This window comes from Falco cherrug, chromosome 8 (assembly GCF_023634085.1).
Source record: "Falco cherrug isolate bFalChe1 chromosome 8, bFalChe1.pri, whole genome shotgun sequence".
Lineage (NCBI taxonomy): Eukaryota > Metazoa > Chordata > Aves > Falconiformes > Falconidae > Falco > Falco cherrug.
In genome coordinates this window covers 39,658,762-39,675,421 of record NC_073704.1, presented here as the reverse complement: position 1 = coordinate 39,675,421, position 16,660 = coordinate 39,658,762, and the positions used below count along the sequence as shown (strand labels likewise).

General features: G+C 40.6%; 1 protein-coding gene across 1 annotated transcript in view; it reads right to left on the bottom strand.

The window, feature by feature from the left end:
• Positions 1-414: 414 nt before the first annotated feature.
• The window catches only part of LOC114017806 (uncharacterized), a 66,809-nt gene continuing 50,563 nt past the window's right edge, over positions 415-16,660 (bottom strand). The window contains exon 9 of the mRNA XM_055718417.1: positions 415-1,947. The gene's annotated coding sequence lies outside the window, so the exon portion shown is untranslated. The remainder of the gene's footprint in view (positions 1,948-16,660) is intronic.

Here is a 16,660-nt window from a genome sequence, read left to right as displayed (position 1 = left end):
ATGATTTTAACAATCAACATTCATGCAATTAATAGAACACTTCATATTCCTTCTAATTTTGAGCTCTGCATGAGCATATGTTATCATGACGGAATGTGGGATCATTTATTTATACTGGAAGCAAGGCTCCACATAGAAAGCCTAGATGCTGAAAGTTAGCCTGAAAGTGAAAAGGCTCAGTTTTGTATTGAGAAAAGAGTATTTTTAGTCTGATTTCTAAAAGCTGAGCTGTGTCCTTACCTTCTTGTTGATCCGTGCTGTTAGTGAACTTCTGGAGAGGAAACTGCCCTGATTACAGCTGGGGAACACAACTATCAATTAATCAACAAGCGGGTAAACATTTTCTCTAGAATTAGAAACTGCAACATAATCAAGACTCATGAAAAAGAAATAATCATAGTCTTGCTTAAATATATATATATATTTATTATTATTTATTTATTTACATTCAGAGACAACAGTAGCTGAGCACCTTGTTTTCCTTAACATGTTTATTATTATACTCCATTTTGAGGAGAGAAGAATTATTATTCTTGTAGGACAGATGAAGAGCTAAGGTATAGAGAGATTCAGCCCAGATCCCCACAGTATTTACATTGAATTCCATAGGATTTAGGCATTTAATACCTTTAGGATCCAGTCCTGTCTTTTTTCACTGCAGCAGAAGCAGCCAGGAGCTGCACGCCTGTTTCCCAGGGCCCCAGTGCGAAGCCTACCTTCCTTGTCTCTCTCCTTGCTCTCCAGTGCTAACATAAGTCAAAAGCAATAAAAACTTACTTTAATTACTGAAGTCATAGATGTGTTACTAGCTCACTGAGGAGATGAGGTGCTTACTAAGAGGGTGGTTTTTGCACGTAGACTGCAAGGAATCACACTGCACTGCTGCAGTAGCTGGAACTGCTATATTCCCCATCTATCGCCATGAAGAATAATGTCAAAACACAGGGGTCGTGCAAGCCTTTGCTCCAGAACATCCTCACATCTTCAGCTGCCTTGTTACAGAGATGTCCCACGCGTGTCTCCAATGACTGAAGACATTCCAGCAGGCCTTCACAGCTAAGCACACCCTCCAGTGACTCCTGCAAGCTTGAGTACAAAGGTGTGCCGTGCCAGCGCCCCACCGTGCTGACCCTCCCTGTGGTTTAGGAAGCTACCTCCTCTAATCCTGCTCTCAATCAATTCTAGAGAACACAACAAGAGTCGCAGCTGGCAGGGAGTCCTCTTCCACTTGCAAAGTGGCAGCAGAGACGGTGCGAGATGGGGCATCTGGTGGCAGGAGCAGCCTCTGTCCTTCAAGCCGCACGGTGGCTGTCTGTTCCACTCCTTCCCAGTGGGTTAGCAACAGCCATAGGTGTCCTTGGGCTTGTGCTTCAGGAACTGCTCTAAGCCCCTCCGTCAAGAGGCCATTGATGCAGGGAATTCTCCTTCAGCAGCAGGGACCGAAGCAGCTGCAAGAGCTGCAGATGTAGGCTCTAAATCATTGTGTCTTTTCCTCTTTTAGGACAAGCTCCTGAGAGAATTTGGTTTACCACACATCTGACGTGTATTTATGTGTTGCAGAACAGGAGTAAAGTAATGATTCTCTGGGTATAACTGTATTTCTGAAAAACATCAGAGAAGTATTTATGTCCCCCGTTGCTGCAACCCCTCTCGAGGAAGCCTTCATGAAGCATCACCTATTGGGTTGCTGCTGTTTCAAACAAGAATAGTTTATAACAGTCTATAGATGACTAAAGAAAAGAGAGATTTCACCTGTGAAATCTCATACTTATCTCATGGTATGAACCTCTCATACTTATCTCAAGGGCTCTTCAACCAAATTCTGGTAAGCATGGTAGTAAACATTCTCCGACAGTCAGTGTCCAATGGTGTAACTTGTACAGTTCGAAATAAGTATGTGGTGAAGTCAGTCCAGATTTCCATGATGACCAGGGGAGATGCACAGCTCTAGAGAAATAAGAGGAAGAAAGAAAGATCTCAAATTCAGTTTGCTTGAGTAACTACAGCCATGATAATAGAGCAGCATCAGTGTCACTCGCAGGGAGGTAAACTAGGCGTAATTTTTTTTCACAGTGACTATGTACATTAGGAATGACCTTCCTGTCACACACACACAAAAAAAAAATCAAGATATACTTTCTTCTGTCAATATCAATAGCAAATACATATTTTTCTTAACCATTATTTTTACTAAAGGCTTTACTGCACAAAGAATCCAGGGGGAACAGAAAATTGTATAATTGTGCAGGTTGGGGAATTCTCTAAAAATACATAACCATGGCACCCTTGTCATTACCAATCAAATAATCTTGATAAAAAGTAAAGTAATTAGCCTTTGAGAAGAGCATAAAGCTAATTAAAAATGACAACTTAGTCATCTCAACAAACAACCTCACAGAACCAGTCAGTAGTTCTAACTATAGCACAATGCGATAACCTGACCTGCCAGAATGGCTTGCCTTCAAGCCCGTTTAAAGAAGCCACAGTTCATGAGAGTGAAACCTTGATAACCTTTTCTTTTATTTCAAAAGTTCAATTTCCTTCATCTACCATCCAATATTTCCATTTGCTTTCTCTGTTTCATCTTCCTTTACCAAGATTTTGCCCACCTATCAGTGACTTTTACAAATGAAATGATGGAAACTCCTGTAGTCTGCTAAAAGGGGACTATAAAATGTGAAGTATGAACATACATGTTGTCGAAAAGATTTACAAGTTGCAAATAATGAGTTCAGTCTCATAAAAAAAGTTGCTTGTTCAGAATCTGTATATAATAACCAGAAACGAAAAGACACCACCGGTCTCTCATTTATATAGCAATCTGAGGGTCTGTCCTCTCATACATGTTAATGGCAAAGTTTTAAATAATTTCTATGGGAACAAAAGTGAATTTTTCTTTGTTTCTTGCCATCAAAAACTCCTTGAAATTCAGAAAATTTTCACAACTACCAACACCTTCCTCAGCAGGTATATATACTCAGGTTGCAGATACTGAAGGAAGCAAATCACTCTCTTTTCAAATCACAAGACTCTACTAAATATTTCCTAACACAAATATATATATGTATTATATATATAATTACACCCACAAGTTACAGCCAGGAGTCCATGGTACTATATTCCTTAAAGCTGAGAGCCCATTTGCTTTAAGAATTAAAATGTCCTAATCTAAGCGGCATGCACACAACTTACTCTCCATGAAGCTTTGATGCAACTCCTGAGCCCATACTGACAGGCTTAGATTTAAAAAGGATGAATTGGTACTGTCATGGGCCAAGCCCAAACATTGGTATCTTAAACAGATCCAGCTGAGTGATGCTGACACTTAATCATGCTGATATACCTTCTTCAAGCCCACAGAGAAATACAGGTTTGATCCTCGGAATAGGGATTGACTGGAATAGGAAAAGAGGTAGAAGAGATTATGATTAGGTTTTGCCCAGCCCGTGCTAATCTTTGACTATAGTTTTGGTTCCTTCTTGCTAGGAAAGAACAGAATAATGATTTAGAGAAGCCCTTAGGCTGCTGAAACACAATGCATAGGAAGCAACCTGCAAAACAGAATGATTGCAACTCAATGCAAGAAAGTGAGAACTTAAGCTCCTTTGACTTACAGTATATATGAATACATGACTTGGTAAAATGGTTACAGATGTGTATCTAAACCAAATGAAAAGACCTTGCAGCCATGGAGAAATTATGTATCTGCTTGTGCTGCACTACTTCCACTCTTAGGAAAGCTTGGAGCAGAAATAAAATGTTTGCTTATATTTTGAACAAACGTTGAACGAAACAAAATTCTGAGCAACCATGAACTAGATAAAGACCTTGATCCTGCTCTGTAATGCATGGTAAGGCACAGTTCACGAAGGCCAGCTCTGGCTTAGGAAAGCAAGTCTCCCTAAGCTTTCTCTGCAGTCGGTGTAGACAGGGATCATCCATCCCCAGCTATTGTAAACAGGCGTCGTTCCATTCCAAGCCAGGGAAGCAGACCAACACATACAGGCTGAATATCTTAGGCTGTGATCCCAAATCTACAGACCTGCACCTCTTAATAATTCTTCATATGCTAAATGTAATAAAAGTTGACAACTTCTCTGAGCTTCAGTTTGCAAGCTTTTCACTGAAAACATTTTCAGTGTCACATAGTCCTCCAGCTGAATTCTGTATCACAAATTTGGTGCAATTTTGGGTGATGCCAGGGTGCTTTTTCAATTCTTTAAAGTATTTGCACAAATGTATTTGTAAAGTTCCATGTCTCTTTTAAAAGAAGCTTTCTCTAAAAAAGTTTTTAAAGGTCTTCAAGGAAACACAATCCCTCTTCATAGCAGGTGTTTTGCTCCACTCTTTGGTGTTACAGGACATCAGGGAAGATAAGAGAAGTGTTGCTTTTCTCTTCCTTTTTTGCTTTCCCTGAGCAAAAATTAATTTTTTACGGGGATGAGGTAGTAATCTACAACACCTGCAAAGACAAAGTATCTACTTGATCTTTTGACATGTCATTACTTTATGTAAGGAAGGTGGAGACAAAAATGAGATATCTGTCTAGTAAGGAAAGAAGAAAAGCGCAAAATCTCCACTTGCTCTTGTACCTCTCATCAGACCTACAGGCTCTTAAACTTAATTCCAAGTTTAACCTGGACAAAGACATGGAAAAAATGCACTGTAGGGAGCTGGACTGCATTGGCAGTGGAGTGGATTCAATGACTTAATAGTTCTTTTTCCAGCTCTGATTTCTTTGATACTATTTATAAAAAGGAAACAAAAATGATGGGCCACTCCAAACAAATTGTTACCATAAACCAATAACGAACATCAAAAGTGACAAATGCCCCTTTAAGACTTGCATGGCTCATGGAGCCAGGGAGAAGACTAATAATGTACCTCTCTGAAGGTCCTGGACTATGTTTATTTCCCGCATTTATTTAAAAGAAAATCAAAATACTTTTAAGCAAGTCGGCTGGTTCCAAATTTAAGAACAATTGAACAAAGAGGAATCTGCTAATTCCAGATGGAGTGCATATAGTCCCCTGGCACTTGTTACTTACCAAATGTTTCAGAAAGCAAACACATGACCTAAAAGATTTTGTGAGTGTGGGGTCCTCAAAAAGTTTTTAACAAGTCATGTATTTCTAACCGTATTTACTTTACCCACACACAAAACCCCACTTCGTTTTCCCTTTTTTTTTTTTTTTTTTTTTTTCCTAAAACAGACAATACTCCCTTTGAAGACTATTTACGTACAACTCAGTTACCCCATAAGGCAAGAGGCTCTAAAGGTGTCTCCTCTGAAAGGCTTCAGCTGCAGAGCATCTGTTCCCCATGCAAGGGCCACCTTCCCCAGCACTGTGGCTGGCGCAGGTGTTTTGCTAATGTGGGATCCTCCTGTCCAGAGGTGCAGGAACGGGCACCCACAGATGGTTTCTCATCTCAAAGATGCAACATACTTTTCTGGTTTTTGGTTTGGGTTTTTTTGTTTTGTTTTGTTTTGTTTTTAATCTGGTCCTTTGCACATACCTAAGCTGTTCACCAGCATCCTCTACATGGGTGCCAAGCCACCCTCAAAACACACCTCTAGGCAAATTAATAGAGCGTCGCTGGTATGCATTCTGTATTCATTACTGAGATTTTGTATTCATTTCACAAGAAAATGAGGGTGGTTAATACAATTAAGAATGTTTTTAGCAAGTATTATATTCCATTTTTATAATTGTGTCCTCCCCAAATTAAATATTTTGAGGGAAGAGTAAAGTAGAAAATTTGAATTTTGAGGCAGTTTGGTGAAAGTTAGCCGTTTGGCAGTTGCTCTCCAACCCAAAGAGCACAGAACCTTACAGAACTGGCGGTGCCATTAGGTCCTGCGCCCATCCCAAGCTGCCGTAGCTGGTGCACAGCAGAACGTGTAGGTCCATGTAGGCAACAAGCCTGACCCATATGGGAGCTGCTTTGGGAGATCTTTGCTAAACCCCTTCGCTGTGAGAAGGTGGGAAGGTTTCATTTCTATTCCACTGCACAAACAGAAATACCCCAGGGACAATTTTCATAACACAGACCACAAAAACTTCAAGACTTCTGCTGCTGGTTCTCTTCTGCTGGTTGGACAAACCCAGTCCTGCAAAAGCGGCAGAACCAAGGAGAGCAGGCTACAGAAAAAATGTTTAATAAACAACAGGCTTAATTATGAACTTGGAATTTTTTTTCTATTATTACTTTCAACATTGTTCTAATAACATGTCTTTTCATAAAAGGCAAAACGCTTACCCTGTTCTCAAAGGGGGAAAAAAAATACGTTAAAGACAGTGAGTTGTGACTAAAAGAGACCAAAAAGAGAAAGCACTTATGATAATATAAACAGGTCAGGTAAGTACAATTTAGCCTTGAGTTTTACATGAGAGATATCTCTTCCCTTTAATATTTTTTTTCCTCTAATTCTGTCCCTTATTTTAAAAGCCTTACTTTCAGTTATGCTGCAATCCTTTCCTTTGGACTTCTGTGGATGTCATTTTTCCATAGCCACAGACTCAGACCAGAAAGAAACTGAGGGCAAATGTTATTTTTTCAATTCAAGTATCTACAAAGGGAAATTTATCTGCTGACAAAGACATACACCCATTCTCCTTCTCCTGCAACTCTCTTCTGTGTGCAGTGTGATAGTCCCCAAAGTTTTACTGCTGCCGGCATTTCTCTGCAAATCCTTAAGCTGCACCAGCAAACTCCACTGAATGTGTTACTTCACATTTTTAACTGAAATGCTTTTTGTTTTTATTTTAATGAATCCCCTAACTCCAAGGTTAATTAAACTCATGTTTTTTTAATTAATTACCAACAAATGCAAATAAGGCAAACTACACAAACATGCATTCACTGTTCACTGATAGATATATGGAGTTGTTTTTTTTTAATCCTGAAGTGTCAGGATTTTAAAATCTCAAAGTCTTGAGGGTTACAACCCAAAAATTATTTTCACTTGGGGCTTTATGAGAATATCTTACTAGTGTATGACAGGGAGCTTAATTGCTTAAAGGAACAGAAAGCGCACTGCAGGTTCTTAAGCTTTACCCAAGTTATTCTTGCTAAACAGTAAAACTCAGCAGAATTAGGTCTCTACATACATTATTAGAAGAGGAAAGAAGAACACAATAATTTCTCCATCATAATTATGTTTAACTGCCCTAACAGCTGACAAATACTGACTCATTAAGTGCTCTTTCTGATTATTTAAGTTCAACTACAACAGAAATCCTCAAAGGAAGAAACAGGAGTTCAAGCAACAAACTCCAAATCCATAAACTCCAAGAAGGCCAAATTTAAGAGATGTAATACACTCATGTTTAAAACTTGAAACCGTCTCCTGGTACTTGCAAGTAGTGACTATTGCTAGTGCCTGAGGACAATACACGGCCGAATTGACTTCTTTACTATATAAGCGTTACTATTTTCAGGAGAAAATATTTCAAAATCTCATGAAATATTTCTCTGAGGAGTTGCTCAAAATTCTCTTAGCCACTCTGATGACTTTTTCAACTTAAAGCACTGCAAAAAGCAGCCTGTCCCGAATACGTGGAATTATTGAAATCATTAAAGCAGGAGGCCAGAAATATTTATTTCTGTTCTCTTCCTAGGGCTGACATGGATGAATTTGGCTACGACCAAACATCTAGTTCAGCTCACTCTCACAGTCCCAGAATGACTTGAATCCACACACAGAGGTCTCGAGCTTGCTTAAAGCCTAAACCCGGTGCTTGAGCTCTGGCCCTCCTGGATCGCTGCCCAGAGCTCAGCCCCACGTCCTGGCCCTCTGCACCATGGACACAAAGCAAAGCCAGCACTGGAGTGCTCAGCAAGACAGTCCCCGGACGCTGTATTTTCCCCTCAAGTAGCAGGTAAGAGTTGCTTTTCCTACATGGCAAAAGGATTTCTTACGTGCAGCAGAACGACACACCGATGGAAAACACATTCTGGAAGTGTTGCAAGCCTTTGTGTTTCCACTTGCTTTTATAACTACATTTAGATTACTTTTTGCGACATACTGGATATGTTTAGGTACATATGCACACACATATACCTCTAAGTACATATATATAGTACCTCTTCTACTTCCCCTTCCCCCAAAATATCAGGCAAATTTCTCCACCTCTTACCATGGGCTGGAAGGAGCAGGTCAAAGGGCTGGCACTAAAGTCCCTTTTCCTCCACAAGGGGTTTGCTGCCCCATAAGATGCAAGATGTGATTGCACAAGTCTGTGGTGCTTCTTTCCCCACCAAGAGGGGAAATAAATAACTTAGAAGGGAAATTAATAGCTTAGAGACCTGCCTATGCAGATAACTTTTGGACTAGTGGGATTTTTTCCAGCTCTCTGTCCCTCCATATCCCCAGATGAAAAATGGGAATAAGTCACCCTTAACAATCTTATGCAAAAATTTAATTATGTTTAGCTTATCTAATTGATATATTTTGAAGAGGCTGGCTAAAAGATGTCATATGTGCAAAGTTATTTGTTGTGTTTAAAGATATTTGTGCTCCCATCCTTGGGAAAATTCTTCACGTTCCCTGTCCTGCTGCACTTAGAAATGATCCTATCTTGATTGCTTTCCAGTTACCCAGCATCAAAAATAATCAGGAATAGGAAAGATAAAGTGCAAAAGTGTTCTGTGGAAGGCTGCAATTCCAGTGACTCCTCCTTGCCCTGCTTGTCTAGCCTCAACATATGTAATTCTTAGGGGGAGAACAAAAAAAGCAAACAAAAAAGCAGCCAAAAAACCCAAACAAACAAAACCAACCAAATAAAAAAAAATAGCAGAGCAGTGTCCACTCATCTCCTGAGCAGTTCCTGCAGTACGATAATCTGTAGGCAGCCATGTAAGATTTATCATCAGAATTTCACAGCTTAAGAAAGTCCTTAAAATATCCCACGTCCCCCAGCCAACTCCTTAAAAAACGAGGAAACCAAGATATTCCCTCCTTTGATTTTTCACAACTTCCTTTCAGCCCGTACGTCGGGAGCGGCGAGGAGGATGCCTGCACGCCGCGCTTCCTTGCACTGGGCACCCGGAGGTGCACGGGAACCTGGGCTCCCACCCAGCCGGCCCCTGTCAGAACGAGCTTCGGCAAGAAGGGGTTTTCCTTGCTTAAGAAATATTGCAAACAGAAGATTCCCATGTTTGAAAGGTCAGAGGAAAAAAATATAATGCACTCATGAAGAGACAACCTCATTAATCCTGTTGTTCTTGGCCCAGTCAATAGAAGAAACATAAATGCTGTCAACACTGTGCTGCTAGATAAAGGATAAAAAGTGGGAATGAAATGTTTTACTGCAAGGACTGTTCTTATGGTTTGAGAATATTTCTGGAAATAACCTGAGCTGAGAAAATGTACCCTAGGAGGAATACATGCTGTGGGAAACTGTGTGGAAGATAAAGTTTGGTCAGCGACCTTCTCACTATCCTCTAATCGCACAGCGTACACTGCTCCAAAGAGAAAAAAAAAAAAAAAAAAAAGAAAAAAGAAAAAGGGATACTGTGCAGCCAAGACACTTTACCTTCCCCACATTACACGAACTGAAGTGGAAAACACGAGTATCATAAATCTCTGTTTCATGCTTTCAGATACTGTAGTGAAATAAGAATCTACTGTAACTCGCAGGAAAAAATACCCCGTGACTTTTGGTTTAGGGCACTTCAACAGCACAAAATGCAATACACCTTCAGTGATCGTAAAAACAAATGACTGGAAGTTGCTAAAAGGGGAACATGCCTTTTCGTCTGTGCAACATCAGAAATAGAGAAAGATCATCACATTTCTCACCAAAAGCAGGAATGACAGAGAGGAGGAGGACACAAGGCTACCTCTCCGGTGCAGGCAGTTCCCAGGGGTGATACATTGCAGAGAAGCCCAGTTTAAACACTTGCACGTTAATGTACCAGCAGCACTCAGATACTGTATCTGTGCAGGCAGAATGAGTAAATATTAGCATATGTGGTTACTACCGGGAAGATTAAGGAGTCATCAAATATGGATGTCCCTAGTGCTCCTCACACAGCGAGGGTATTGGAAAACTCCCACCTTTAGATATTGGCGAGGAGTATCACTTTTTTCCTTATTTTCTTTTTTTTATTATTTATTTATTTTTCCTTTAAAAAACAGAATTACTGTAATTACTGTCAAAGGTAGTTATGTGAGGACTGGTGTGGCATGCACACAAATGCCAGAGCTTTTTCAGCTTCTGTAGCATAAATCTCAGAAATACAGCACGATCTTCCTGAAATGGCATTACTGGGGTAATGCCACAGCATAGAAGTTGGGTAAATATTTTCCTTGTGCTCATCAGTTACTGGCTGTTGACAAATACACTACCTAGAGTGGTAACGCAGGGTAATGATATCATTACTGGGGGATAAACAACACAGCTGCAGCACATGCCTATAGCTCTTGCAGATTCAAGGGCTGGGAGTGAATTATTTGTGGATCCCAGATCTTCCAAATATTTCACCAGTCATTGCAGAAATAATTGCAAAAGTGATTGGTGAGCTAATTCAGACAAAATACAGGCTAGCCTGAACTGCTCAAATTAGAGATGACCCTTTTTTTGAACAGGGTTTAGGAATAAATGGAACGGACTAGATAGAACAAGGGTTCTTTCCCTCATCTCTACTTGCTGGTTTCAAATCGGACATGGAACAGAAAGGCTGCAATAAGCCATTCTCTTCTTTTCCTTCCATCCATCTGGAAACAAGAACTACCAGAAGTCTGACAAGAAAGCCTGATCTCCAGCCAGATTTCTAGAAATGCTAATACGAGTTCCTTATTCAAAAAGCACCTTTAAAACTTCTTAACTATCAGGAAGAGAACCTCAGATGTCTCATCATCTACCACAATTATTCCTGGAAAAAGACCAAGAAGTGCCCTACAGAATTCTTCTGCTACTGTCTGTAACGAAACCCACATACATAAAAATACAGAGGTGTTATCGTACATATACATGACAATGCTGGTGACTACAGATGAGATTAGGAATAAAACCTTTTGGAAAACCTCAAGGGATGGACAGCGGGGAACAGCAGCTTAAGAAATCTTCTCTCATGGGTTTTGCTCAAAATAAATCTATGGAGGGAGCCTATTCCCTTTGCTTAGGTGTCAGCTTAGAGCTTTCCAGGCACAAACCAGAAACATCTCAGAGACTCCGTGATGATGGGGGAGCATCTCCAGCAATTCAGTCGGGTACGCTTCAGCTGCAAAATGAGCTCAGGACCGCGCAGAGCCTGCAGAGGCTTGGAGGGGTGGCACACTGCAACTGAGGGGAGTCACCAGCAGAATTTCCCTGCTCCACTTTAAGCAGTGCAACTTAATGGCATATCGACATCTTCTATGATATACATCCTGTGATCAGTGCAATTACTGCATGTCATCACCACTGTAAATTTACCCAGCCTGAAACCATTTTAAACTTAAACTGCATACTTAAGAACTACTATCCACCTCCTCTTTGTAAATTAGCTATATGATTTATCTGTGGGAACCATTTCAAAAAGTATACATTCAGAAATACATATACCACATGATGTCTTTTCCATATGGCATCTCATAATTATTTTGCTGTGTGTGAACATGATGAAAACAGTTTCATAATTCTCTGAGGGTTAGAGTAAATTATTTCAATTAGACATATTTCAGAGCAAACATTACCTTAGGGTTTATTAATAATAGTACCTGAGAAGGAACAGCTGCCTTTTAAGCGGCAAGAGCTGTCAGCTTCTCACTGCCCCCCTGTAGCACCCCTTTTGTGACTCAAAAAAAATGGCAGATTTTCTCATGCTTTACCTAAACAGAGAACTTGGCAGCAGAGACCTGGTTGTAATCCTCAGCAAGGGAGCTGGTGGGTGGATTTTTTCTCTATAAACTCTTGTATAAACCACACCAGTCTCCTGGTATTTATTTTGTGTAATGTTGGAAATCATACACAGATCCAACAGGCCATGTAAAGGAGTTTTGTAACTTCCTGAAACCCTTTCAGGCAAAATCCTTTCTCCAACAGCAGTCCCAGGTCATCAGGATATTATCACCATTTTTAAGGGCAAGGTTCCTTGGCCATTTGTAATAGTATAGCATTGAAAAGATGAAATGCAAATCTAAATTAGATCAGGTCATTATTAGGAATTGCTATTAGCATTATTAAAAAGAAAATTAGCTCCATTGTCGAAGTCTGTGGACTGTTTTGTAAGCACGGGGCTTACAAACAGATTGCTTTGCAGCTTTATGTGCTCTGATCGTCATCTAGCTGGTTTTCCCTATTAATACCATCATATGACATGCACTGATTTTTGAGCTACCAATTCTGTAACAAAACCCCTCTGCACAATGTAGCCCATCTGCTTTGGGGCACCACACCACTCTGCAAGTGCATCTGCCTCTTTGCAAGGAACGCTTACATTTTGTCACACAAATGCCTAAGAAACACCTAGGTTCGTGCAAGCCCCTAAAACGCTGAAGTGGAAGTGAGCTGAGAGCCAGTCAGGGAACAGGCATGGAAAATCCCTGCCTCTCCTCGCCCTGCACAGCGCGGGAGAGGTGAGTGAATTGACCCTGAATACACAGTCACTAACGCTGGGTTGAAAAAAGGGACAGACCTACGTCCGTTGGCTAATAAATAATGCAGGTACAATCACAGAGAAGGCTGCTGTGACTGACTACTTGTAACAACTTGTGGGCTGGAAGAAAATTGTTGTGGCGCTGTAGTGGGAGGTGAGGGCATCAGCCCCCCACCAATCCTGCTTATTCCAGCCTCATGCAAGGAGTGGGGCTGAAGGCACCCAGCATGGAGAGAATAAAAATTTAAACTGGAATACCTGTAATAACATCTGTGAAGAGTTTTAAAATTAATATGCTGAGAATTGAGCTCTCACCTTGTCAGTCTCTGAATCCAGCAATCCCTTTGTGCCTAGGAAGAGCGGGCTTCTAATTAATTTAGCATATCACAAATAGATATATACACACACAAACAGCACAAAAAGAGAGAAAAAGGGTGTATTTGCATGCATAACTGTAGCTATAACACACATGTACAAGCCCACGTTTGCTTGAAAGCCAAAACCAGGATATCCAAAGCTTAGTTATCACCTGGCCAAACACGACTGTTCCACTGCATCGTTATCATACTCTAATCTTTTCATCTACGCTACAAGAGGAAAAAAGCATTTCCAAAGAGAAAAAGCGATTAGTAAAAGGCATTCAAGCTATAAAATATTTCCTTTTGGTTCAGGTCCTAGTATTTTTGCCTGGCTCAAGTTCAGGAAGCTCTATAACTTTGCTGAATAATTTCCAAAGGCCTCTTGCCTGTATCTTTGTGTAAGAACACTCACACTTCGCCTTGAAATTGCCACCTAAAAGAAAAGGGAATTCATTTGCTTCTCTGACTTCTGTGGTATAATGAAGCCCATGGATTTCTACAGAGCTATCTGCCTGTCACTTCTGCAGAGGTCACTTCTGGTCCCAGCCCCACAAAGACCTTCAGCTCTGGGTGCCCTGTACTCGAAGGTCCGGGGGCAGACTTTCTTTCCCACTTGTGGATCCTGCTCCAGTGTATAGAAACCCATAGTAAGCAAACAAATGAGAACCCTGAGCCCAAGGCCTCTTTAATAAAATGAATAAACAAGCTTTTGTCTAACGTTTGGTCTTTGAAACTACTACCTCATTTTGGGAAGGCTATATTCTCAATCATGGAAACTTCTAATCTCTTCCTCCATGTCATCCAAGGAGTGGACTGACCTCTGACCTTTGCTTTCCTCTCTACTTAATCCCATTATTTATGCTCTTTCACTCCATAACCAGACAATCTTTGTTACAGTTCAAATGCTTTTATACTTTTCAAAATCCTACACTTTTCCGAGTTCAAATTTTTGGACAACTGTCCTGCAGAAACGAAGCTTATATGTTGGCCACGTCTGCCAGACCTTTTATTCCTTAGCCATTTGCAAATTCATTGGCTTATTTCAATCCAATTCAATAGAGAGGTAGAAGTCCTGAAGATAATTAAATTCCTGTAACTTCTGCAAACATTGGCAGCTGGAGACAGGGAGGGGATGGAAAGGAGTGCCTGTGCTGCGGGAAAAGCTGCAATGTGAGGCTCTGCAGTAACATTTCTGCTGGCTTGGCCTTGGCCAAGAGGCACATGCCTGCGCCTGGAGAGCTCCCAGTCTCTCGTGCAAACAGCAGCTCAAGGGAAACTGAGGCACGCTCTGTAGGCTGTATGGAGGGGACTGGAGGTAGTGCCAGAAGGTGAAGCCGTTAGTACCTGGTGGGAGAGTAGGGGGATGAAAGACCCAAATCCACAGGCAATGAAGCTTCAGCAGCTCTGCATCTCACGGTACAATGTTTATTTTGCTGTTCTCATTTCCACAAGTGCTGATTCTTAAATCTGTGTTTCATCCTGTCTTTACAGAGAAATATAAGAACAAGCAAACTGACGTGGCTGCCTGGTACCCAGAGAGGAGAATTTTGTAGCAAATTCAACATCCACACATAAAATGTTGCCATTTGCCTGTAGCTTTTGAACCTGAAATCTAATGACAGCAACGAAGCAAATGTTTATACTGGTATTTGTCTTCACAGTAGTTTCTGGTATACGGCCCGGCTCACGCTACTCTTGTACCTGTTCACAGTGATGTTGCATGAGTGACTTGGGTATATACTTGTGCTCAACAATTACGCAGTATCCTCTGTTGACAATGGGACTAAGTTGGGAGTCAGGAGACAGACTTCCATCTGTTTGTAAAAGGTTGTGGGACCGCAGAAAGTTTTCTTCTTTTTTTTTTCCCTCTATCCTTCTTTTTTCTTCTCCTATACTTTGCCTTTTTTGTTGGTTTGAGCTAAACGTCCTGGGTGGAAAGACCTTTTTTTTACCAGATGTTTGCATGAGCCTAACACATTGGGAACCCTTTCTTAGCTGAAGTCCAGATGGCCTACTGAAATGTAGATAATAACAAGACTCCAGCAAATACTGATGTTCTTATATCTGTATGACAACATCACCTTTGCAATGGGAATGCTTGTCTGTATGTTTTTACTTGTAAAAAAAAAAAATAAAGTAAAAGAATACATTTTTACTTGTGTATTTAACCATAATAGCCCCACTAAAATACAAACATGAGACCTTAAAAGTATCAAAGTATCTCCATCAAAATTAATGGACAGTTTGTCAGAGATCAAACTTGTTTTCTGCAAAAATATTAATAATTCTAAGGCATCTGAGATTTTTCCATGCCTGTCTTGTTTCTCTTCTACTGTGTTATGCTGTGCTGCATGCTGTACCCTGCCTGTTAAAAACCTATCTTTTCCCTTGCTCAAAAAAGAAAGGCTGGACCTCTCGTGAATGTTGTCTACCGCCCACAAGTCTGGCTCAAGACCCATCTATAAATTTCATTTGCCTTTTGAAGAGACAAAATTTTCCTTGACGAAGGTGATTATCAGGTATTAAAGGCTAATCTTATAATAAATTTCTGAATTAGTAAGCTTATTTCTTAACTAGTCAAAAGCAAATCCCTCTTGCTCATACCTTGTTATGCTAGCATTGCATGCTATCGTATCACTGGTATTTAATCATTTGTCAGGGGGAAAAAAAAATCTCAAGCAGAGATATTCACTCACTGAAATGAGCTAAGGTGGCTAGGTTACTCACCATAATGTGTTTTTCAGATTTTTTTTTTTTAATTTTTATTTAATCCCAAAGGGCTTTTATTTTTTGTCAATTTGTACAATAAAGTTCTGTTTTATGAGACTGACTTTGCTCATACGTTGTTAGTGCACTTAATTAAACTCAGAAATGCTTAATTCTTTCTAGGGCCCTAATTCTGTTCTGAAATACAAACAGTGTTATGTGCCCTCAATGAGAGAAAGTCAGTGTAATTTGACACAAATTTCAAAGACCTCCCCGAAGCCTTTCTTTCTGTGTCGTGCAAAGGAGAGGGGAGGGAAATGGTTGAATGCTGGCTTTTGAATTGCCCCCATTTTGAAGGTGAGGACAATCTGCAATACTTGGACCTGCTTCTAATACCCCTGTAGTCTGGATGCACGGCTTGATTCAGGTCCATCTGTACCCAAAAGCAGGAATAAATTATGCATGTGAGGGGCTGCAGCAGCCTTCACATTAAATATTGATCTGCTGGTCCTCTGCCACTCTGCAAGACCGTGCATCTCCAGATCCACCTGTCTGCACCATGGTGACAGCAGCTCCCCGAGGAGGGGCTTTAACTTTGCACACAAAGCCCATTGTCCAAAATAGGTGGATCTAGAGCAAATTTCTTGAGCGCAATTTATTCCACGCCCTTGCTAGCATAACAAGTGTTCCTGAGCCTCTGTAGATATGTATTCAAGAGGGAGCTGTCTCTCTACATTTGATTTTACATTTCCTTCAGCTAGTTCAGAGATCCATAAGCAAAATCCAGCACCCAGGGACATCCAAGAAGACTGTGAATTCATAAACAATAAATGGTTTACAATCATACATTCCTTAACATTTTGATTTCTGACAGGTAGGGTTTGGATAACTGCTTCTGGGCAGCATGCAGACTCTGTGTAATACAGCTTTATTCACCTACACTGCATATTTCACTTGACTTGCTTCTAAGAAGGATTGCATGAGAATGAGGAAACAAAAAACCTGCCCAA